Consider the following 26805-nt stretch of genomic DNA (forward strand, 5'->3'; position numbering starts at 1 on the left):
GCTCAAGCACTTTGGCCACCTGATGCAAAAAGCTTACTCTTTGGAAAAGACCCTATTTCTGGAAAGACTGAGGGCAAGAGAAGAAGCAGGCAAAAAAGGATGAGATGGTTGGAAGGCATCACTGACTCAATAGACGTGTGTTTGAGCAAACTCAGGGAGATAGTAAAGGATGGGGAAGCCTGGCCTGCTGTAGTTCATGGGGTCACAATGAGTCAGACAAGACAGCAACTGGACAACAACCACCAGGATGCAGGCAAAATGACAGGCTAGCTGCCCAGCGGCTCTGCTTACCTGCAGCCCCAAGATGACCAGCCTTCTCCTGTGAGGCTTGCGACTGGGAAACGAGATCCTGGGACGTTCTACTGGGCTCGGGGCACGGTCTGCACTTTAGCGTGGAGATTCTTGGAGTCTAGGTGGTGCCTGAATGCCAAGACACAGAGTCTTCCAGATGCCTGAGCCCAGGTGCCACAGCCCATTCATCAGCCAGTGCCGTCCCGGGGCATCTCCGTGGGGCTTTCCATCCCTGGCTTAGATCATCCCATCCTCCACGCCAATTGTGTTGCAAGGAGTCATAACATTACTTAAACTGTTGTTGGGGTGGTTTTTTTTTGTTTATGAAGGATCAGTTTGACAAGGACATGGAATACCACCACGGGGAGGGGTATGAAAGTGAAAGAGCTTGGTCAAATGCAGGAGTCCTAGAAGAGGGCGATGCGGCGGGACATGGAGGGGACCACGCGGGAGGAGCACCCAGGGAACGGCTCAACCAGGCAGGTGGCAGCCGAGACAATGAGGCCCCACGGGCAGTGCCTTCACAGGGGCTCGGGGAAAGTGCACACGGCAAAGGCGCCAGCGGATTTCATTGGTGTGTTTGAAGGTCACAAGGTCACAGTCAGGGGAGGGTCAGAGGGGAGCTTGTGGCACCACCAGCCTATCACACTGACTTGGTCATTCAGGCAGGGTGCCCACAGCCTGTCTGTGGAATGTTGAGGCACCAGGAAAACATGAAATTTTAAAAATTTACAATACAGTACACCTCAGATAGGGAAAGGAGTATGTCAAGGCTGTATATTGTCACCCTGCTTATTCAACTTATATGCAGGGTACATCATGAGAAACGCTGGGCTGGAGGAAGCACAAGCTGGAATCAAGATCGCAGGGAGAAATCTCAATAACCTCAGATATGCAGATGACACCACCCTTATGGCAGAAAGCAAAGAAAAACTAAAGAGCCTCTTGATGAAAGTGAAAGAGGAGAGTGAAAATGTTGGCTTAAAATTCAACATTCAGAAAACTAAGATCATGGCATCTGGTCCCATCATTTCATGGCAAACAGATGGGGAAGCAATGGAAACAGTGAGAGACTTTATTTTCTTGGGCTCCAAAATCACTGCAGATGATGACTATAGCCATGAAATTAAAAGACACTTGCTCCTTGAAGGAAAAACTACGACCAACCTAGACAGCATATTAAAAAGCAGAGGCATTATTTTGCCAACAAAGGTCTGCCTATTCAAGGCTATGCTTTTTCCAGTGGTCATGTATGGATGTGAGAGTTGGACTATAAAGAAAGCTGAGAGCCAAAGAATTGATGCTTTTGAACTATGGTGTTGGAGAAGACTCTGAGAGTCCCTTGGACTGCAAGGAGATCCAACCAGTCCATCCTAAAGGAAATCAGTCCTGAATATTCATTGGAAGGACTGATGCTGAAGCTGAAGCTCCAATGCTTTGGCCACCTGATGTGAAGAACTGACTCATTGGAAAAGACCCTGATGCTGGGAAAGATTGAAGGCGGGAGGAGAAGAGGATGACAGAGGATGAGATGGTTGGATGGTATCACTGACTCTATGGACATTAATTTGAGCAAGCTCTGGGCGTTGGTGATGGACAGGGAGGCCTGGCGTGGTACAATCTGTGAGGTTGGTCACAAAGAGTCAGACATGACTGAGTGACTGAACTGACTGACAACTGGGGAAATATTTATAAGCAGCACAACCAACGGATAATGTTCTTCATTTATAATGACTGTATAAATAAGAAAACAGCAAATGCATTAAAATAAAAATGGGCAAAGACATTACAAAAGATTTTACAGAGGTATTTCTCTGGTGGTCCAGTGGTTAAGATTCGTGCTTCCAATGCAGGGGACACAGATTCAATCTCTGGTTGTGCCACTTGGCCAAAAAAAATTTTTTTTAACAGATAAAGAAATTTCCATGTTAAGTACACAGAATTTTGTCAAATTTATGAACAATTCATGAAACGAACTGTTAAAAATCAGTTTCCATTTGTACCCAATCCAAAAACAGGTTTTTTTTCAATGGTAATATTTGGGTGAAGCTGTAGGTAAATGAGTACTCTACAATGCTGATGAACCAGGCCATCTTACCCATTTTGGAAAACAATTTGGTAATAAGTATCAAGGGATACTTTAATACTTGTTTTTTATGTTTATATTTCTACTCAAAAAAAGTGTAGTGGGTTAAATATTGTCCCTCTCAAGTAAGATAAGCCCAAGTCCTACCCCTCGTTACCTCTGAATGATACCTTATTTAAAAACAGGCCCTGTGCAGGTATAATTAACAAAGCATCTTAAAAACAAATCATCTTGAATACATACTGATGGCCAACAGGTAAATGCAAAATTGTTCAACATGCTAATTATTAGGGAAATGCAAATCAAAATACACAATGAGATTTCACCTTATGCTCGTTAGAATGGCCATTATCAAAAAGATAAGAAATAACAAATGTTGGAGTGTCGGAGAAAAAAGAATCCATGTACCTTGTTGATGGGAAGGTAACTGATGCAATCACTATGGAAAACAATTATGGATATTTCTCAAAAAATTGAAAATAAAGCTACCATATGATCCAAAAATTAAAAAAAGAAAGAAATCATCATAGATTTAAGATATGGCTTAAATTCAGTGACTGATGTTCTTATAAGAAAAGGAGGGGACACAGAGACATACATTGAGAAGGCCATGTGAAGACAGGTAGAGACTGGAGCGATGATACCACTAGGAACGCCAGGAGGTGCCAGAAACTGGAAGAAGCCAGGAATAATTCTCCCTCTAGAGCCTTCAAAGGGAGCATGGCCCTGCCAACACCTTGGTTTTGAATTTCCGGTCTCTAGAACTATGATAAAATAAACTTCTCAGTAGCTGGATTAAACTACTGTGCGGGCATGCTCAGTCCAACTCTTTGCAACCCTATGGAGTATAGCTCTCCAGCCTCCTCTGTCTGTGGGATTCTCCAAGCAAGAATACTGAAGTGGGTTGCGTACCCTCCTCCAGGGGATTTTCCCAATGCAGGGATCCAACGCATGCCTCTTACATCAAACCTGTATTGGCAAGCAAGTGCTTTACCACTAGCGTCACCTGAAAAGCCCTAGTTAAGCTAGTGCTGCTGCTGCTGATGCTGCTACTGCTAAGTCTTCAGTTCATTTCAGTTCAGTCGCTCAGTCGTGTCGACTCTTTGCGACCCCATGAATCGCTTTGTATAATTTGTAGCGGTAGCCTTTGGAAATGAGTACACTACAGAAACAATCAGCAGTAAGAACAAATGTTTACACATAAAGATGCTCATCTTTGCATGACTTATGCTTTTGCTGTTCAGCCGCTAGGTTGTTTAACTCTTTGTGATCCCATGGACTGTAGCCCAATGGGCTTCTTTGTCCTTCACTATCTCCCACAGTTTGTAGCAGTCCAAAATTAGCAAAAACTTACAGCAATGAAAAAAATAGGAAGATTAAGGAAGTTATGATAAACCATAACATACTGTGCAGCCATTGAAATATGTTTTGAAGAACTTCTAATGCCATAGGAAAATGCTATTGTATTCAAGTGTAAAATTCAGGATACAAAAGCATATGTACAATGTCATTCCCAAATACAACTGTATATAATACACATACTTATTTTTTGAATAACAGTGATGAACAACATGAGGAAAAAGTCCTAAATAGAAAATAGCACATAAAGTCAACAATAAAGTAAAAGAAAAGCAAATCATGCCCTAGGAGAGTTTATCTCAGGAAATAAATAGTTATTATTATGAAGATAATGCAGTACACTATTGAGTCAAATAAGATAAACCCTACGAGGACTTTGAAAAGGCTGACCACATTCAGTGTTCACTCCTTGCAAGGAAAGCTAGGGTTAGAAGGATTTTATAATGGGTATCTCTCATAAGCCAACAGCCAATATTATCTTTTTGGCATGAAAAGGAAGCTTTCCTATTAAAACTAGGATGAATGATAACGATGTTAAAAAAAGAGACAACAGTCCCCAAATGGAGTCTCTTGTACTAAGCCCACATCACTAAACCAAGAGTTAATACCAAAGCTAGCTGCTATTTCAACCTCTCCCAGGATATAACCTTTAACCAGTCAGTCTGGAATTACTTGGTTAGTACTAGCACAGTAAGCTGCTTGACAGACCCCTGTCTTCTCCCCAAAGAAGGGGACATTGCCTGAAACAATCGACCCTGTGCTAGAAGAAATTTTGTGTCCTGCCTCCTTCTGCCTATAAAAGTCTTCCATTTTGTACAGCTTCTTGGAACTCCTTTCTATCTCCTAAATGGGATGATGCCCAATTCAAGAATCATTAAATAAAGCCAGTAAGATCTTTAAATTTTACTTGGTTGAATTGTTTTTTTGAAAAAACAACTATCAACACTGTTTGGGCAGGTTTTACCAATTCCTCAAAAAAGAAACAGAAATAAGGGGCTTCATCATAAGAAATGCAGAAATGGAATTATCTGCAACAATAAGGCCAGAGAATTGATTAAAATACTATTTGAATTAATGAGCATTCATATAAAGGGTTGGATAAAAGATGAAAATTCAAAGTTTTTTATTATACAGTAAAGAAACAGAAACATAATAGGTTTACAATAGCAACAAAACCCATAAACTATCTAGAACTATCTGTAATGAGAAATGTACATGAAAAAAACTCACAAAATTCTGAGAGACAGAAAAGCTTGAATAAACGCTTCTGGAGAGTTAATTAGAATGCTGTGAAGAAAGTCACTCTCACCAATTTAATTTAGAGATATCAAAGAATTCAATAGAAAAAAATTCAAGGGGATTAATTTGGAATTTGACAGTGTTTTTAATGTTCATCCAGAATAATTGCTGAAATACACAGCTATATATAAAAACTGTGTCTAAGTCCCCTTTTGCAATCTACTTAATAAGCCTAAAGAAAGTTAGTTTTATTTGAAGATTCACAAAATAATCATTCAACATCTCTACCTGCTCTTTTAGTGTCAAATTAATAGAGAAGATATTACCATTCATTACTTGGGAGGTTTCAAAACTGAAGGATATTTTCTTTAAAGATTTTTTTTCCCCTTGTGCATTATATCTTTTATACTTTATCCCCTTTTATCCTGGCTAATTTCCTCTAGGGAAATGCCAACCTCTGCAAAGCTTTGTGGTTATTTTGAAGTATCCAACAAAACATTTTTATTTACATATCAAACTTTATTTTTATACTGGCATAAAGACAGGCTGGTATAATAAAAGACTGGGCTATATTTGAATTATAGCTATGCCTCTTTCACAGTTTGCTTCAATTTACTTGTTTTTGAAAAGTAGATTAATATATCCAACTCAAATATTTGTCAGGAGGATATATTAATGGTAACATAACTATGACCTAGCACAGAGCTTGGCACACACTAGAAAATTAGTAAGTATGATTAACTATGTTTATATACTTTCTAAGCTTGGCCTTCTCTCTCTGTATTTACCCAGTTTTCGAATGAAACTATTAACCCTTGTTTAATCCAATCTCATCGTTAGACCACCGTTGTTCACATAGGTTTCCAGTGCTGGGCTGTGATCTCTTAGCAGGAGAAGGCCATGTTTTACGCACAGAGCTCCGTCGAGACCAACGCTGTCTGCATTTCAGATGCCCATTGATTGAAAGAAAAGAAAAATGAAGGAGGGAGAAAGGACAGAAGATGAAGTTGATTCTCACAATGTATGTAGTATGTTTGCACTCCAGCAATAAAATTTTATTTCAGTATGGTGGTGCATGGGGCTCAGTCACTCAGTCGTGTCCAGTTCTTTCTGACCCCATGGACTGTAGCCTACTAGGTTCCTCTATCCATGGCATTTCCCAGGTGAGAACACTGGAGCGGGTTGCCATTTACTTCTCCAGTGGATCTTCCCAACACATTATGTCTTAAGTTTAATAAAAGTCTAATATTTTACCAGATCTACTAAATTAGTATGGAAAAGTAAACTGACACATACAGACCAGACTAAATCATTGAAGGGCCCCAAATAAACCACAGACCAATCTGTCCATAACAATTATTGAACTCCCACTATGTATTTAAGTGGTTTCAGGGTTCTGGCTCTTTATTCTATCACCTGTCCATGGCTGAATAGTGAATAAATGTTGATGTACTGAAACAGCCAAAGTCTCATGTATTATAAAAGTCAAGAACTAGAGACTTATGAGTCCCATAATAGCAATAGCAGTCCTGCCTTGCTCTACAATATTATTTTGTTTTACTGCATATGGCCTGGACTCCAGGGCTTTATTTATGAGCAGTGGGGTGGAATTACAGCTGCCAAGAGGAAAAGGTTACATTTTTTAAAAACTTATACTACATATAAAACAGGTACAATTTTCCTGAATGCCTAACAGGTAAGCTTACAATAATTTTAGTATTATCAAGTTAACGTCTGAGTCATTATGAGAAGATACTAATTTCAAAATGGTACCTAAGAAAGCTGTAAATTAAATATAATCAAATGCAAAAATACAGGAGATGCCAATCAATGTTCAGGAGGAGACAGGGTTTAGGGAAAAGGTGGGGAGAGGGCCTTAAAGCTACAGGCACATGTCAGGCCTTCCCTGGTGGTCCAGTGGTTAAGACTTCTCACTTCCACTGCAGGGGGCATTAGTTCGATCCCTAGTCAGGGAACTAAGATCCCGAGTGACAAGTGGTATGGCCAGAATAAAAAATAAAAACAAAATAAAAATTTTAAAAGCTATTTAAGTGTAAATAGAAGGGACAGGGAGGGCATTTCAGTGTGGGGACCTTGAAAACAAAAGACCACAAGTGAACGTGAAAGAAAGTATTAATTGCTCAGTTGTGTCTGACTCCTTGCGGCCTCATCGACTGTAGCCCACAAGGCTCCTCTGTCCATGGGATTCTCCAGGCAAAAATACTGGAGTGGGTTGCCATCACTTCTGCAGGGGATCTTCCCAACCCAGGGATGGAACCCGGGTCTCCTACATTGCAGACAGATTCTTTACTGTCTGAACTACCAGGAAAAAGAAGATTAGACCCCAGTGTGTGGGAAGTAAAATTCTACATTAGAGAGGAACTGGAAGTAAAACATGGGTAGATAAAATGGGCTCAGATTATGTATGGCCTTGAAAGGCAACACCGGGAGCTTGGATTTAATCCTACAGTAAGATACTGTCTCAAGAGCGTTCTTGGCCTGGGGAGACCTGACAAGAATGAAATAATGGGGAGATGAGGCAGACAGCACTGTGTAAAGGAGACTCTAGTGGCCAAGAGGCAGAGAAACCAAGGTGAAAACTACTTCAGTGTTTGCACATAAGAAATCAGTATTATTTAACATCATCTTAAAAATCTCTACTGCCTAGGAATTGACCAGTTATTTATACATAGCCCTTCCCTGGTGGCTCAGACGGTAAAGAATTAGCCTGCAGTGTGGGGGATCTGGGTTCAGTCCCTGGGTTGGGAAGATCCCCTGGAGTAGGAAATGGCAACCCACTCCAGTATTCTTGCCTGGAGAATTCCATGGACAGTGGAGCCTGGTGGGCTACATACAGTCCATGGGGTTACAAAGAGTCGGACACGACTGAGTGACTTTCACTTTCACTCATTTCCCACAAAGCTGACAATGGAACACAGAGCAGGCAGCAGTGCCAGGCCGGGGCAGCCCCAGGTCAGGCCTTCTTTGAACTTATACTTTGCATCCAGTGGTCATGGGTGTCACTAAAAGGGTCCAGGTGAAAGACACCCTAAGTGGGCTTTAGAAACTGTGCAATGGAATGACCACTAACTCAGTTAAGATAAGGAAAGATCCAGCACTAGTATTTCACAGTGTGTCCAACGCTCGGTAGGCATGCATGCATTCTCAGTCATGTCATGTGACTCCATGGACTGTAGCCCACCCAGCTCTATGGGATTACCCAGGTAAAAATACTGGCGTGGGTTGTCATTTCTTTTCCAGAGGATCTTTCCAACCCAGGGATCAAACCCGAGTCTCCTGTGTGTCCCACACTGGCAGGTGGATTCTTTACCACTGAGCCACCTGGGAAGCCCCTGACACTTGGTAAGACATTATCAAATAAGTAGCACCTTTAAGTGAGTACAGAAAGGTGAACTGACCTTTCTAGGGCTCAGGCGGTAGCAGGCATAAGGTTCGCAGTTGTGCAGACACAAAACTGCTCCGTGTCTTCAGTGCCTGTGAAATTCTTTATGAAATGAGCCACCTGTGTTAAACTTATTTTTTTTTAAAAATCAGACTAAATCATCGAGGAGCCAAAAATAAACCACAAACTGATCTGTCCATAATAAGTACTGAATTCCAACTCTGTACTTCAGTGATTTCAGGGTTCTGGCTCTAAATTCTATTGCCTATCCATGGTTTAATAATGAAGAAATGCTGATATACGGAAATAGTCAAAGTCTCATGCATTATAAAAGTCAGGAACTAGAGACTTATGAGTCCCATAATAGCAATAGTAGCCCTGCCTTGCTCTACGATTCCCACTAATTCAGTTAAGGTAAAGAAAGACCCAGTACTTTCTTTAGTGTAAAATACAAGTATTTTACAGTGTGTCCAACACTTGGTTAAGACTTCAGCAAATAAGTACGTTTATGTGAGCAGCACTTTGCAAAGGCCATTCACATGTTATATCAATAGCTGGTACATATATAGCACTTATGTTGTTCAGGCACATTGATTACAACCCTTGGAAGCAGGTAGCATCATCCACTTTCACAGATGCCCAGAGGAGAGTTACTGCTCCTTCCTGGAGCCAGAACTGGGGCCCAGGGACTGTGCTCTTAACACTACACTATACTGCTGCTCATCCTACTTGCTCTTTCAAACAACCTATGAAATAAGTAAGACAAATCTGATTTGTTTGAAAAATATTTATAGAGTTCTTACTCACCAGGCCTCATACCACACACTGAGTTTCCAATGATGGATGAACCATACCACCCCTACTCTGAAGAAGTTTACAGTCTAGTAAGCAAAACTGACAGACAATCCACGTTTTCCTGATGAACAACAGAAACTCTAAGCTCCCATAAATTAAATATCTTATCCAAGCACACAGCCAGCTAGAGAGTGGTCAGGCCAGGGCTTAAATGCTGACATCACATCTCTGAGTCTAATACTTACTCCAGGTAATGGTGTTACTTCATTTGCTGGCCTATTGGGCAAAAACAAAAGAAAACAAAACAACAATATCATAACCAGGACAATCTAGTCTAACTCAACTTTTATTAAAAAAAAGCCTGATCTTGGTAAGAAGGAAACATTAAACCCAGCTATTGTGATTCTGATGCAAACAGCACAGACCACCTATGCCAATTTACAAATCGTTTCAACAGCTGGAAAACCTAGCATGTCAACATTAATTGTCCTGTCATCAAACATTTTGCCTAAACATATTTCAGATACTTTGGGTGAATCGCTTACATTGGGCCACTTTTCTCAAGAAAAATCAAGATGAATTCTTGTGGTCTGCGAAGCTAAAGAGGGCCCCAAAAGATTCAGTTCCACAGTAATTATAACTATTTTTCATTTTCCCTTCTCTTCTTTTAATGCCCCCTAAAATTCTGAAAGAGATGAGAATTCCAGACCACTTGACCTGCCTCTTGAGAAACCTGTATGCAGGTCAGGAAGCAACAGTTAGAACTGGACATGGAACAACAGACTGGTTTCAAATAGGAAAAGGAGTACGTCAAGGCTGTATATTGTCACCCTGCTTATTTAACTTCTATGCAGAGTACATCATGAGAAACGCTGGGCTGCGAGAAGCACAAGCTGGAATCAAGATTGCTGGGAGAAATATCAATAACCTCAGATATGCAGATGATACCACTCTTATGGCAGAAAGTGAAGAGGAATTCAAAAGCCTCTTGATGAAAGTGAAAGAGGAGAGTGAAAAAGTTGGCTTAAAGCTCAACATTCAGAAAACAAAGATCATGGCATCTGGTTCCATCACTTCATGGCAAATAGATGGGGAAACAGTGGAAACAGTGTCAGACTTTGTTTTTGGGGGCTCCAAAATCACTGCAGATGGTGACTGCAGCCATGAAATTAAAAGACGTTTACTCCTTGGAAGGAAAGTTATGACCAACCTAGATAGTATGTTGAAAAGCAGAGACATTACTTTGCCGACTAAGGTCTGTCTAGCCAAGGCTATGGTTTTTCCTGTGGTCATGTATGGGTGTGAGAGTTGGACTGTGAAGAAAGCTGAGCGCTGAAGAATTGATGCTTTTGAACTGTGATGTTGGAGAAGACTCTTGAGAGTCCCTTGGACTGCAAGGAGATCCAACCAGTCCATTCTAAAGGAGATCTGTCCTGGGTGTTCTTTGGAAGGAATGATACTAAAGCTGAAGCTCCAGTACTTTGGCCATCTCATGCGAAGAGTTGACTCATTGGAAAAAACTCTGATACTGGGAGGGATTGGAGGCAGGAGGAGAAGGGGACGACAGAGGATGAAATGGCTGGATGGCATCACCAACTAGATGGACGTGAGTTTGAGTGAACTCCGGAAGTTGGTGATGAACAGGGAGGCCTGGCATGCTGTGATTCATGAGGTCACAAATAGTTGGACACGACTGAGTGACTGAACTGAACTGAACTGAAAGGAGGCCTAGAACCTTTCTTTCATATGTAAGAGAATTGTCCCAAATGACCTAACTGTACCAGCCTGCAAAATCTGTTTCACAAAACTTGGCCCATTACAGCTTTCAGAGTGAACATTACACAATAAGACTTTAAGCCCCTCTTGGCCCAGGAGTAACTGGCAACAGCAAGTACAGCAGGGATTCATTAGCTGCTTTTACACATGGGATGTTTAAACACTGCACTCAAGCCATGCCAGTAGTAGATCTTTTTACTTCTTTGTTTTTTCTCAAAAGGGTCCTGACTGGGATCAATTATACATGCGGTGTAGGCAGCTAGTCACGATCACATGACTTGGAGGGTGATAATAATGGCTTCCCAGGCCCCTAAATAATCCCCCTCCCAGCCTCTCAAAGTAGCCAAATTTAAGGAAGAGAAGTTTGATCACAGGGAGCTACTAGGCTTATTAAGGAGGTTAATAGGTATTTGTCCTTGTGATACTGGAGAAGACCCCTGAAAGTCCCTTGGACAGCAAGGAGATCAAACCAGTCAATCTTAAGGGAGATCATCCCTGAATACTTGTTGGAAGGACTGATGCTGAAGTCCAGTATTTTGGTCATCTGATGCAAACAGCCAAATCATTGGAAAAGTTCCTGATGCTGGGAAAGATTGAGGGCAGAAGAAGAGGGCATCAGAGGATGAGATGGCTGGATGGCATCACTGATGCAATTGACATGAACTTGGGCAAACTTCGGGAGATGGTGAGGGACAGGGAGGCCTGGTGTGCTGCAGTTCATGGGGTTGCAGAGTCAGACATGACTGGGCGACTGAAAAACAACAGGTATTTATCAAATGTGTGTTATGAGTCCAAGACAACAGGAGACCAATATCAGTAAGACATAAATGCAGTGCATTTCAATAATTTTAATATCTATTTTTGTTGTTTTTTGTTTAGTTGCTAAAAGTCGTGTCTGACTCTTTTCCGAATCCATGGACTGTAACCCACCGGCCTCCTCTATTCATGGGATTTCCCAGGCAAGAATACTGGAGTGGGTTGCCACTTTCTTCTCCAGGGGATCTTCCCGACTCAGGGATTGAACCCACAATTCCTATGTCTTCTGCACTGTTCACGAAGGGTATAGTAGCATGAAGGGCCTTGAGGGAGTCTTCCAGCCTCATTTCTGAGCAGCCAGGGAGCCAGCCCCTCTGAACAACCAGTGGCTCCCCAAGCTGCCCAGCATCATTGCTCAGGGTCCGTGCTATGGCCTGCAGATACAAAGATGTAGGCACAGTCCCCACCCCCAGGCGGCCTACAGACAACCAGGAAACAAGTGCAGTGACAGATGGGTACAGGGATTAGGGAGCTCTGAAGGGAGGAAGCTGACTCTGCACTGAGGGCAAGGGAGGGCAGGTGAGGAGGAAATGGCCCTGAGCTATGTCTCCAGGAATGCAGGGGGTTCCCACGCAGCTGTGGTGGCTCGTGCAGGTCATCCTACCACTGTGGGCACAGGAAGCAGAGTTCCGTGGTGCTCAGAGCAGAATGGGTCAGGCTGTGAGTGGTGAATGAGATGCTGGGAGGAGGGCAGCACCTGGCATGGCGGGGACGGCTACGGTGAGCTGATGTGTACCTTTTCCTGATGTGTACCTTTTAAAGTATTTGCAGTGAGCACACTTCCCTGTTGTAAATGTTGAAGGATCCTTCAGTGGAGCCTGCATTACAGACGGATTCTTTACAGTCTGAGCCACCAGGGAAGCCCAAGAATACTGGAGTGGGTAGCCTATCCCTTCACCAAGGGAACTTCCTGACCCAGGAATCAAACCGGGGTCTCCTGCACAGCAGGTGGATTCTTTAGCAGCTGAGCTACCCGGGAAGCCCGTATTTACCTATACTAACATACATTGTTCTTTAAAAATGAAATCATTTAAAGTGTGGTGGACTTCCCTGGTGGCTCAGACAGTAGAGGATCTGCCTGCAATTCAGGAGACCTAGGTTTGATCCCTGGGTCAGCAAGATCCCCTGGAGAAGGGAATAGCTACCCACTCCAGTATTCTTGCCTGGGAAATCCCATGGAAGAAAAGCCTGGTGGGTTACAGTCCATGAGGTTGCAAAGAGTTGGATACGACTGGGTGACTAACATACACACACACATACATACAATGAAATATTATTTAGCCTTAAAAAGAAAGAAAGTTCTGGGACTTTCCTAGCGGTCCAGTGGTTGAGACTTCAGCTTTCAATGCAGGGGGTGCAGGTTTGATCCCAGGTTAGGGAGCTAAGATTCCACAGGCTTCCGTGGACAAAAGAACAAAACATAAAACTGAAGCAATACTGTAATAAATTCAATATAGACTTAAAAAAAATGGTCCAAGTCAAAAAAAAAAAACCCTTAAAAAAGAAAAAAGGGAAAATTCTGACATGCTACAACACAGATAAACCATCACAACATTGTGTTAAGTGAAATAAGCCAATCAGAAAAAGACAAATGCTGTACAACTCCACTTATATGAGTACCTGGAGTAGTCAAATTCATAGAGGCATAAGTAGATGGTGTGACAGTCGCCTGGGGGAGGAGGGGGAGAAAGTCAGCAGTTGTTTAATGGGTAGAGTTTCAATTTTGTGAGATGGTAAGATTTTTGGAGATTTGGCTATACCTATGTGAATATACTTAACACTCCTGAAGTGAAGTCAAGTGAAGTGAAGTGAGCTCACTCAATCGTGTCCGACTCTTTGAGACCCCATGGACTGTAGCCCACCAGGCTCTTCCATCCATGGGATTCTCCAGGCAAGGATACTGGAGTGGGTTGCCATCTCCTTCTTCAGGGGAACTTCCCGACCCAGGGATCGAACCCAGGTCTCCTGCATTGCGGGCAGGCGCTTTACCCTCTGAGCCACCAGGGTAGAATTAAAAATAATTAAGATGGTAAATTTTATGTTATCTGGTTTTTTTAACCACACAAAAGAAAAATAAATAAAATGTGAAAAAGAAACTCACTCAATAAAGCTATTTTAATACTTTTTTCACTCATTTTTCTGTGATCGCCTTTCCATGTGAGATACATATATATATATGTATATATATATATATGTATATATATGTATATATATATATATATACACACCGCTATACATATTTCAGATAACTCTATAGTATTCTAATGTTGTTCAGTCGCTCAGTTGTATCTGACTCTTTGCAGCCCCATGGACTGCAGCACACCAGGCTTCCCTGTCCTTCACCATCTCCCAGAGCTTGCTCAAGCTCATGTCCATTGAATCGGTGATGCCATCCAACCGTCTCGCCCTCTGTCATTTCCTTCTCCTCCTGCCTTGAATTCTAGTGTAGAGATCTACCTTAATTTACTTAACCCAGGAGAATTACTTTTTAAGATGGATGAAACCTGCAAAGTCTTGGTTGATAGGAAGGAGCTGCGATAGCCAATGGGAAGGAGCCAGTAAAGAGTTTAGAAAGATGCAAGACCACAGAAGAGAGAGGAATATTAATAGATCAAAAGTTCCAAAGAAATCATGAGGGGACCCCCCCCCGGGGGTCCAGCGGTTAAGACTCCCCACCCCCAGTGCGAGGGGGCATAGGTTTGTCTCTGGTCAAGGAACTAGATCCTGCAGCCTCAACTAGGAGCCTGTGTGCCACAACTAAGACCTGGCACAGCCAAATAAATTTTTTTAAAAAGACCATGCTTATTAAAAAAACAAAACAAAAGTGAAACAACAGCAACAACAAAAAACCCCCACAAAGACAGCATGAAAAGACGGCATTCAGGGTTCAAGTATTGGGCCAACCTTAAACATGGGTCAAAATGGACCACATCTCTTGAGGAAAGGAAATGAAGATGAGTACAAAAATATATATTTGGGTTCAATTCCTGGGTTGGGAAGACCCCCTGGAGAAGGAAATGGCAACCCACTCCAGTATTCCTGCCTAGAAAATCCCATGGACAGAAGAGCCTGGCAGGCTACTGTCCATGGGGTCGCAAGAGCCAGACATGACTTAGCGACTAAACCACCACCGCAAATATATTTGCACGTGTAGAGAAAAGTCTGGGTAACTGAAGAAGTCAAGAGACGACATCTTAATGAAGATAAAGACGTAGAGAAGCAGGGCGTGAAAGAGTTGGAAGGATACATGGCTATGTTCAGAAATAAGACACTGAGGTTAAAATTCCTGAAGGTGAAAAACTACCAGCTGGACAAGGATCTGGATGGAGGGTTGGGAGTGAGTAGCTGAGGTTCTCAGAGAACTCACTGAGCAGGTCTAGTGATTTTGAGGCCAGATTCACAATTAGATCACCTGGGATGGTGCTGTCCCCAAGGGTTATGACCAGTCAGGAAAGGGAGGTTCGGGAAGACCAGGTATTCAGTTTTTCAGGCAACAAACGAAAGTGACTGGAAGCTGGATGGAGAGTAGCGGTGAGAAACAGTGAAAGGTGATTGACCACATTTAGCCTCAAAGTCGAGGATAACAAGGCTTTTCATTCAGTGACCCCTGGAAGAGGGTGACAGAGCAATCAGCCAAAAGGTCGAGAACTTTACTCACCCAGGGGCAAAGAGGAAAAGCACGAGGGAGGGAAATCAACAGAGGACAGAAGAGCTGATGCTAAGAGACAGTGAAAATATAAGACATGACGCATGGTGGCGGGGGGGCGGGGCGGCAGGTGGGTTTGAGAGGTTTGTGTTGGCACAAGTTACGGTCCTGCAGAAGCACATAGGGTTATGGACACAGGTGGATGGCCAGGCTTGAGCAAAGGAGGGAAAATGACTATGGAACCCAAATCCAGTCTCCGAAAAGTGGTAAGAACTGTTACTAACGGACTTCCCCGATGGCTAAGATGCTGTAGAGCAGGGGGCCTGGGTTCAAGCCCTGGTCTGAGAACTAGATCCCCCATGCCAAAACTAAAGATCTCTAATACCACAGCTAAGGCCCAGTGCAGCCAAATATATACATATACATACATATATATATATACATACATATATATATATATATATATATATATATATATATATATGAGAAGGAAATGACAACCCACTCCAGTACGCTTGTCTGGAAAAACCCATGGATGGAGGAGCCTGGTAAGCTACACAGTCTATGGGGTTGCAAAGAGTCAGATACGACTGAGCAATAGGTTCTACATATATATATGTGTGTGTATATATATATATACATAGAGAGAGAGAGAGCGAGTGAGCAAGCTGCTACTAAGTTCATAGAGAAATGTGATGTGACTTCTGGTTCTCAGAGCACAGTCTCCAGAATCCCCAAGTTCCTCACCATGTTTGATTTCTTCTCTCTACCACGTCAGCCACATACTATACCATTTCCTTGTTTACTTCCAGCTAGCTTGCTCCATTAGCATATAAAGCTCCCTGAGGGCAGGAATGCTGTCTGCTTTGTTCACTGCATCCTCACCAGCACTTAGGTCATATCTGCACACAGTAATGCCTCCATAAGTCACACTTATTAACAAATAAATGATAAAGGCCAGTTAGGCATAAGGATATCCCGTGAGGTTTGCTAAAACAGCAGGTAGGGTTTCTGCCAGGAGGAAGCAATCTTATGGTATTCAGTCCTAAAGGGACAGAAAATGTTGGCCAAACTCTGCTCCCAAACTCTATCTGCTCTTTTTTCTCCATCTCCTCTTCTTGTGACTACTTCTGATTCTCCAAGACTCAGTTTGGTGTCACCTCCTCCGGGAAGCCCTCACTGATGTCTCCTCTTGGGTGCTCTCAAGGCACCCTATAATTCTTCTATTACTGTGCTTACCCTCCTGTATGATAACTGTTTACCTGTTGGTCTCCCCCACTAGACTGAGCAAGGATAGAAAATCTCATACACTCAGTAGGAACTCCATACACGAGGGCCAAATATACAAATGGAAAGTACTGGCCATGTGAGTTGGTCAATAAAAGCCTGTACTTTTTCCTCCTTTGAAGTTCAACTCGGCCACACACAAATTCATACTTTGATACCACTGAACAAGAGGGCCCTTGTTGCCAGGGCATCCAGGTGGGAAAACAGCTCAACTTCCAACACTAAAAGTAAGCTGGAGCCTTTCTGTTTAAGGTGAGATGGAGTTCCACTGTCTTTCATGCATCTGTTCCCCTCTCTATCTGATTCTGGGCATCCCTGTGATACTATGGGTTGCCTTGCTCATCTGTGATGCTTCCCAAGTGAAAGAGTATGATAGAACACCTGGTGAGCCTTGTAAAAATGTCTGCTTTAACAGACCTGGGGTGCGGCCTGCATTTTTACAGATTTTCAGATGATTCTATTGCACAGCCAGAGTTGAGAACCATTACCCTCTGGCTCTTTGCCATTTTCCCCTGGCTTGTGGCGCTGTCCAAGGTAGCAGTTCACCAAGAGCTTCTTCACCCCACTGTCTGCCCAAACCAGCCATGGGCAACAGTCAGTGGTCTTTTGACTAACCCAAGAGAAGGGTGCTGCACCTTAGGACTTAACACAAGCCAAATTTATACAGTTAGCTGTGCTGGAGAAGGCCACCATTGGGTGTTCAAACTAAAACTAGGCTATCCAATAACCACACATGACTACTTAAATTTAAATTAACACAAATTTGAAATTGCTCTAATTAAAAGTCCAGCTCCTCGGCTGCACAGTCAAGTGCTCAATAGCTAGTGGCTGCTGTACTGGATAGTTCAGAAACATAACATTTCCATTACTGTAGAAAGTTCTGTTGGAAAATGCTGATACAAAAATATTCCCTTCTTCAGAAAATGATCTATGTGGTTATATTCATCTTCTGCTAATCATGGGCAAAATGAGCCACACAATAGGCTGAGTGTGAACACACTGAATCGCTGGTCATTCCTTTTCAGATGAGTGACAGTGGCCCTTTACCTATTTCCTTTCCTTTTTTTCTTTTTTTGGCCACACTATGTGGCCTGTGGGAACTTAGTTCCTGGACTAGGGGTGAAGCCCATGGCCCCTGCGGTGGAAGTGTGGAGGATTAATCACTGGACCACCAGGGAAGTCCACCCCTTTCCAAGAATAAGAACAAAGAAAGAAGTTCTATGCTCTCTTGAACAAAAGTTTTTCTGGACAGTTCCACCTATGTATTAGGGCAGCAATGGCTTTCCAACTTTTTTGACTAACTGACAGTAAAAAATACATATTTCACACCATAATCTTGTGTACAGATACACACATATATAACAGAAATTAAAAGTTTTACAAATCAATATTTATCCTTACTACATATTTTGCACTTGGATACTTTATTATTCTATTATTTTCTATTTTCTGTTTTATTAAAAAAAATAAACCTACTTAACTGAAACTCCAGTACTTTGGCCACCTCATACGAAGAATTGACTCATTGGAAAAGACTCTGATGCTGGGAAGGATTGGGGGCAGGAGGAGAAGGCGACGACAGAGGATGAGATGGCTGGATGGCATCACTGACTCGATGGACGTGAGTTTGAGTGAACTCTGGGAGATGGTGATGGACAGGGAGGCCTGGCGTGCTGCGATTCATGGAGTTGCAGAGTCAGACACGACTGAGCAACTGAACTGAACTGAACTGTTCTCATAGCTCTGGTGGCCGGTATTTTGAAAACTACTAGCTTAAAACATAAGTGCTCCACACAAAACTGGGACTGAATTTCACACTGCCAGCTGGATAATAATAGCTAACATTTACTGGGCACTTACTATATGCCAGGCACTGTGTTAAATGTTCTATATTCATTGTTCAATTCTCATAATAACTCCATAGAACAGTTGTCCAAGAACTGTGAAAGGGCTGAGATTTTACTTGCAGAGTTTAGCAGAAGACACAAGACTCCCGGGGGCGGGGGGGGGGGGGGGAGACAAAGGACTTTAGCATCCATAGCAATAGCAGTAGCTAAAGCACCAGCATTTCCTTGCACTAATTCCCCAGCTCCAATTCCCAGGGCATTCAAAGAGGGCCATAACACCTGCATATGCAGTGAGTAGCTTTACTGGAGAGGAACTCTGAGCTGCAAGAACTCAAATCCATTATACTGAATATCAGCAAGCCTGCTCTGCACTTCTGAGGGCAACAGTATTCAACCATCAAGAATGTTTACTACATAAACATCCTTGTAAAGACAATCTAGACCAAAAGGGCAGTCAGTGCCTCACTTTGTAAGTCCTGTCGAAATGCACGGGACGCAAGAACTGTCTCCCAACAGCAGGTACCGTACTTATCCCCACTTTGTACATGAGGAAACAATGATTTTAAAAGGATTAAGTCGCTTATTTAAGGTTACACAAGTCAACTTGACATCTAAGTGTATGCTGATAACACCTTCTTTCGCAGCCACTGACAGTGAAACAGGAAGAGAGAAGAGCGATGTCATTCATTCAGTCATGCAGCTGTGAAATTTGCCCCTACAGAAAGGAATTCATTATATATAATTTGTAAGAAGCTATTTTTTTTCATCTTTTCTTCCAGAATCCCATAGGAAGAGTATCAAATGAACAAGTCTTGGAGTATCAAATGAAAGGGCCAAGGAGTAGAGATTTTCTGCTTTATGGGCCAGATGGATTCTGTTTCAGTTGCTACTTAACTCTGTAGAGGAAGTGCAGAAGTAGTCACAGGTAATTCATAACCAATGGGTGTGGCTATTTTCAAAATAGTGCAATTTGCTAACTCCTGTTCTCAGACAGCTCAGTGGGATACCAAAAATATTTGCATAGTAATTTCTACACACAATGATTTAATTGGAAAAAGATGATAAATAAGCAACAAGCAAGCAAACGAGTCATATGGAATGGAAGTGAGCCTGGCTTCTATGCTGGAGTGCTCTTAAGTCACCCTGGATAAACAGTGTGTCAAGAACTAATGTAAAATATTCACAGATTAAAAGTAGAATAGAGTCTACACAAGGGCTCCCCTGGTGCTCAGTGGTAAAGAATCCGACTGCCGATGCAGGAGACATAAAAGTTGCGGGTTCCATCCCTGTGTCACGAAGATCCTCTGCAGAAGGGCTTGGCAATCCACTCCAGTATTCTTGCCTGGAGAATCCCAAGGACAGAGAAGCCTGGCGGCCTACAGTCCATAGGGTCACAAAGAGTCAGAATCGCTGAGCAACTGAGTACGCACACATACAAAATCTACACATCACCTCTCTGTGATGACTGTGGTCATGCCAAGACTCTAAGAAATGAATTCTGTGACTTCCAAAGGCTTTTTCTAGCTCTTAGATGCTCAAGAGGGGAGCAGTTATCATCCAGAACAATCCTCTTTAATTTTCCATGTGATGACATTAGTTAGAAAACCTATGTTATAAATAAGGGGGAAGTAACATTACTTTGCCGACTAACATCCATCTAGCCAAGGCTATGGTTTTTCCACCGGTCATGTATGGATGTGAGAGTTGGACTGTGAAGAAGGCTGAGCGCCGAAGAATTGATGCTTTTGAAGTGTAGTGTTGGAGAAGACTCTTGAGAGTCCCTTGGACTGCAAGGAGATCCAACCAGTCCGTTCTGAAGGAGATCAACCCTGGGATTTCTTTGGAAGGAATGATGCTAAAGCTGAAACTCCAGTACTGTGGCCACCTCATGCAAAGAGTTGACTCATTGGAAAAGACTCTGATGGAAGGGATTGGGGGCAGGAGGAGAAGGGGACGACGGAGGATGAGACGGCTGGATGGCATCACTGACTCGATGGACGTGAGTTTGAGTGAACTCCGGGAGTTGGTGATGGACCGGGAGGCCTGGCGTGGTGCAATTCACGGGGTCGCAAAGAGTCAGACATGACTGAGCGACTGAACTGAACTGAACTGAACTGAACAGTGAAAAAAAAAAAATGGTACTCTGGGCCAGGGACCATTCTAAGGATTTCACAAATAAGGCCCAGTAACTAATAAAGAATACCATTTCTGAATTGCCAAAATTTATGGCTCAGTGAGTGAACACTCACATGGCCTGATCTTTAAACACACACACACACACACACACACACACACACACACACACACACACACACACACACACAGTGTGCCACTATTTGATCACAGTGGTATTTTTTCCCCAAATCAGTTTACTGGAAAATTTTTGTCTTTATTCTTACATGCATACATATACAATCAAAATTTTGTTGGTTCTTCTTTTTCTAATTCTTTTAGATGGTAGACTAGGTTGTTTATTTGATATTTTTCTTATTCATACAATGAAAATTTTGGTATACAAAATAGAATTTTTATGGAATTTTCATAGAGTCATTTTTCTGTCACATATAGCTAAAATTAAAATGGAAAAACACCAATCAAAATGTCACAGAAAAGATAATCAGCTTTCTCAAGAACAATTCTATTAGCTGCAAAAATTATAGGGAGATAAATATGATTCTTGTAAACACTGTGCTGTCATTGACAAGACCAGCAAATTTTTCAAAATGACATAATTTTAAAGTCTAGGCTATGTGGGAACATAATACCACAAAGAAGAAAAACTGTCATCCATAAGTTAATACTCCTGTTATAACAGTTGACACAATTTAGATACTATTGTTTCTATGTAAATATACTTTAAATTTTAGTGAAAAGTAGAACTTACAAATTCCAGGAGATAGATTGCCATTGAAATTCCAGAACAATTACATTTCATAATTCTAAGTATAATTCACAAACAAAACACTCCAAGTTCAGTAAAAAAAAGAAAAAATTCATATTTCTATTTGGTTTGCTTTACCATGGTATCAGCACCTCTTAATTAACACCTTTCACTCATGAATCGATAGAATGAAAAATCATTTGAACACTATTTTATTAACCAGCCCAGTTAAAAAAAATACAACACTCATTTTAGCTATGTACAGTCAGTTTTAATTTATGTTTCAAAACTTCCAGTTATTACCATTTAAAATATCTCTTTGGCAGCTAAGTCATCAGGAAGACATCTACTTTGTTAATACATGAAATGCTTGATGAATGCTAAGGCTATGCTATTTTTGGAGACATTTATGTTTACATTTAGTTGAAAGCCATTATAATTCATTATAATTACTTCAGAGTTAAATAACACCAATTAAACTACAGGCTAATTTCCACTACTGCCATAGTTAATCACAATTACTTCTTAAGCTTTGTCTACATTAGCCTAAAAATATTACATGACTTTCAATGTCTTCTCAAAGACACTTCATCTCATTCCTTTGCATTCCAAAGATAGAGCCTGCATCACTGTCCTCGAAGATGGACAGTTCTGAAGCCCTGAAAAAAATCTGCGTATCTTATGGGTTTTTAGGATGTTAGACACAGCCTCTGTAGTTTTTAAAGAAGAAAAGTAACCATGATGACAAGCTGTTGCCTTTTCTATTCGACCTGACAAAGTCTATGAACAAGTGATTGCTCATATTTAGTTCGACCTTTAAGAAAAACTGAACTCTGCTTCTAAAGCGAAATTAGTTTTACTTTTCGGATTGTTCTGGAGCCAAGGAAGGGTACAAGGAGATTCCTAGCCTCAGTTTTAGGACATCTCCTTTTATATGAAATTCTTAAAGCAACATTGTTCTCCTTTTATTATATTGAAAAATAGGTCATGAAGCACTTACAGGCAGAAAGTGATTTTGAAAAAGAATTAATTTAGAATCAAGTAAAAAAGTCGGGGGTGTATGGGAAGGACATATTTAGACCTGTTGTGACTATTTGCTACAAAGTAGTGTGTAGAAGTGAGGAAGTGATCAGGAGGGAAAGAAGACTGAGTCCTCAGCTTCTGGGACGTCTGGGTTTCTTTGGGCCCCAGACTGCCTGTCCATTAAAGAGCATTCAACTTTAGAGGCCACAGGCTGGCAGCAGTGAGTTCTCTTCCAGCCAAAATGTACGACTCCCCTCTCACTCATCAGGCCTTGTCTTACACAGAAAACAACTGCGGTCAGCTCGTTTCCAGGCTTGTACAATGCTGTACAATGTTGGAGTCTCACAAGTCTGCAGACGTGCCTCTGTGTCTCCCTACTGCATTGCAACATGCGAGCCAAAACAGTTGAACTTTATGGACTCTGTCACCAGACACCCAGGTTCAGCGTTCCGCGTGGAGTCCTGTCTTAGACAGGTGTTTCCCAAAGTGAGTCTCAAGCCTAGTTTCAGAGGCAGTATTTTACATCACAATCCAGTATACATACATACATTTACCTAATAATAAAACGCACAAGGCTTCCCTGGTGGTGCAGTGGTTAAGAGTCCATCCTGCAATGCAGGGACAGGGGTTTGATCCCTGATGGTGGAAGATTCCATATGACAAGGAGCAACTAAACCTGGGCATCACATCTACTGAGACCACGCTTAAGAGCCCGTGATCCACAACACGAGAAGCTACTGCAATGAGAAGACCATGCACCATAACCAAGAGTAGGTCCTAGTAGCCACAACTGGAGAAAGCCCACTGGCAGTAACAAAGACCCAGTACAGCCAAAAATAAATAAATCAGTGAACAATGAGTAGGCTTACACAGTGCTTACTGCACACAGAGTCAGAACTGGAACCCAGGGGCCTTGATTCTGTAGTGCTTTTGACCACTACTCTCCATTGTCTCATGGCCTTGCACTTACATACACGAGGAAACCAAACACTTCACCAAAGCCCAGTAACTCCCACTAAGAGGGATGCACAGTGATAATTCCTATTCTAATATATATCCCATCTCATTCACTGGTGGTTGAGTGGTTAAGAATCCGCCTTCCAACACAGGGGATGTGAGTTCGACTCCTGGTCAGAGAACTAAGATCCCACATACCATGGAGCAACTAAGCCCGAGCGCAGCAACTACTGAGCCTGTGTCCTCTAGAGCCTTTGAGCCACAAGGGAAGATCCTGTATCCCAAAACTAAGACCTGACAGGAAGTGAAGTGAATTGAAAGTCACTCAGTCATGTCCGACTCTTTGCAACCTACAGTCCAAGGAATTCTCCAGGCCAGAATACTGTCTTGGATAGCCATTCCCTTCTCCAGGGGATCTTCTGAAACCAGGGATTGAACCCAGGTTTCCCAAATTGCAGACGGATTTTTTTTTACCAGCTGAGCCACCAGGGAAGCCCAAGGCCTGACCAAATAAATAAATAAATAAATATGTTAAATGCTGATACAAACCTGTTAAATCAGACTCAGAACATGTGGCTTGAAAAATACTATGGTAAGTGCTATATGAAAAATTTTTTGAAAAACCTCAACAATAAAAAGGTTAAATAAGTATAGGCATCTCATCTTAAAAACTTAACATGAGGTAGTGCATTGAAAATCTCCAAAAAGGAGGTGGATTATATGGAACAGTTCCTAAATTCACTCGAGCATCTCTGTCCTCTCGTGGAATGGACACTAATTTGGGAAATTTTATCCTATAGTGTTAAGACCTTAAGGGCAGGGACAAATTGGGGGTTAATTTACTTTATATTTTGTGCATTCTTAGTCACACAGTCTCTTCTGACTCTGTGACCCCCTGGACTGTAGCCTGCCAGGCTCCTCTGCCCATGGGATTTTCCAGGCAAGAATACTGGAGTGGGTTGCCACGCTCTCCTACAGGAGATCTTCCCGATCCAGGGATCAAACCCGTGTCTCCTGCATGGCAGGTGGATTCGCCATCTCTATGCATGAACATTTGTGTCACATTTTAAAATAACTGATTGCTATTCCAGAGAAGGGGAGCACCCAGGACCTCGAGCTCTGGCCTGGGGAGAAGTATTCCAGGTGCCTAGGCTGGGTGAGGCAGCAACTTTCTGCCTCTCTAAATCCCCCTCCCCTTGGACTTCCCTGACAGGGCAGTGGATGGTAGTTCATCTGACAATGCAGGGGATGGGGGTTCAAAGACTCCACGTGCTTCATAGCAATCAGGCCCGTAGGCACAACTACTGAACCTCAGTTCCGCAGCTACTGAAGCCCCCATGCCTAGAGTTCGTGCTCCCCAACAAGAGAAGCCCACACCCAAGAGTAGACCCCTACTCGCCACAACTAGAGAAAAGCCAGCGCAAAACACTGAAGACGCAGCACAGCCAAAAATAAAGCAATAAATAAAATTATTTAACCTTCACCTTGCAATACTGAAAAGAATAGAAAGTGACTCTAAGAATGAATGATTCCGTAATGGGTAAATAAGCAAATAATAAAACAAGTTTAAGAACTCAGACACATGGGGCCAAGTATCTAAACAAATCTGAGTGATGCTTATTTTTGTGGCCAGTAGACATATGGAAATTTAAAAAGAAAAACTACTTTTAGAATAGAGTTGAACTTCAGCTTGACACACCTTCTTCGGGGTAACTGTGAGTATTTTTTCATAACAACAGGATTAGAGTCAAATCTTAATTCCTGGTTCTATTAAGGCTGATCTCTACTTTCTTCTAATTAAGGGTAATTGCCATTAAGTACTATCTCTGCAGGAAATGAGGTGGGGGCAGAATTTAAAGCTGCAGGGTCCAGTATGGTAGCCACAAATTAATTTAAATGAAATAAACTTTAACATTCAGTTCTTCAATTATAATAGACACATTTCAAGAATTCAACAGCGACATGGGGCTCTTGGCTACCATGTTGGGCAGACTATAGAACATTTCCATCATTGTGGGAAGTTTTATTGGACAGTACTGATCTAGAGAAAGGCCATTCGCAGATGTTAAAAAGAAAATTATTCATTTCTCCCTTTATAAAGAGTTCCAAGTGCTACCTAATGGTGCTGGCATGACTTAAAATACTGTGAAGTTGACTGAAGGCTACTGCCAAAGATTTCATTATTATTTCAAAGTATCATTCCAATTGGCCAAATATCTCTTTGCATTAAGATTTTCCATTTCCACAAGTTATCTTACAAAATTCATACATGCCAGGAAATGATATTTGGTGATAATAATAACTTGTTAAAGTTCTACTAATTTATGAGCTAGTGCTAAGAGCAAATTATGAAGGAAAAAAATAAAACCATAAAGATACATGGCACCATCAGCTCTCAGAATAAAAGTTTATAGTTAAAACAAGTAGGGATGCCCTTAGGATAAAGAAAATATTTATTACACACATGGGTCTGTTTCTAGCCTTTTCATGAGTTTAGACTCAGATTCTGTAACATTTGTTTTTTGCATCACATGTTGAGAACTTTAGCTCATATATCATCTGAGCTTCACAGCACCTAATCAGCACTCTAGTGTGGATTCTGAATGTTGTAGATTCTTCTCCTGAAGGGGAAAACAGAGGTCATGCATTATCTTGTCAGTGTCTGTCTTGCTTAGTCAGTTACTGAACTGATCCCAAGCGGCCAGATTACGCTGAAACCAAATGGCTAGGATTGCAGGGGCCAGCTAGCTTTTCGTCCTTCATGTCTCCAGGCTGCCCTGCTAATCTGGCCACTGTACTGCACAGGTACGCATAGGTCACAGGGAAAACAAAGCAGAAAGGCACACCGGAGTATCAAGTCAGGTGCCATCACTCTTGATGATCACACGCAGATAAAGTGAGTACAAGAAAACCCTGCAAGGTCATCATAAGCATGACCACGGTAGTTCTAGAACAAAGCCTAAATGTAAGGCATTACTATGTTCATGCCAAAAAAAAAAAAAATACTCCACAGAGTAACCTATCTCCCCCACAAAGCAACTAGTGAAAGGCATTTGATGAGAAATACAAGAGTTAAGCAACTGCTATAAAGACAATTTAAGGTCAATTTAAATAATCCAAACAAATTGCCTTCAGCTAAATGGCAGGTTATAATAAACATGCGTTTCCCAAATACTTTAATATGTTTGTTCAATGTCATAACATCTACCAACTGTCATTATTGTTAGCAAAACTTCTTTATCCTTTTATTTACCATGTCTAGTTTATGAACTTCCAACTTGAGGAGCTTGCAAAATATTTATTAAATACTGTATAAATAAAAACCACCATTAAAATTCTTATGCTTATGCCTCGAAGATGAAACTCACATTTCTAGCTCATTAAGAGATGGTAGCTATA

The 26805-nt window shown here is 41.8% G+C and overlaps 1 protein-coding gene across 4 annotated transcripts in view; it reads right to left on the minus strand.

The window, feature by feature from the left end:
- Positions 1–26805, minus strand: part of TMEM150C (transmembrane protein 150C) — a 112793-nt gene that overhangs the window by 83940 nt on the left and 2048 nt on the right. The window contains exon 1 of one of the 4 annotated variants that reach the window (XM_060417310.1): positions 292–26532. The exons of the other annotated variants lie outside the window; for them this stretch is intronic. The gene's annotated coding sequence lies outside the window, so the exon portion shown is untranslated. Of the gene's footprint in view, positions 1–291; positions 26533–26805 lie in introns of those variants that run through there. 4 annotated transcript variants of the gene reach the window in all.

This window comes from Ovis aries, chromosome 6 (assembly GCF_016772045.2).
Source record: "Ovis aries strain OAR_USU_Benz2616 breed Rambouillet chromosome 6, ARS-UI_Ramb_v3.0, whole genome shotgun sequence".
Classification (NCBI taxonomy): domain Eukaryota; kingdom Metazoa; phylum Chordata; class Mammalia; order Artiodactyla; family Bovidae; genus Ovis; species Ovis aries.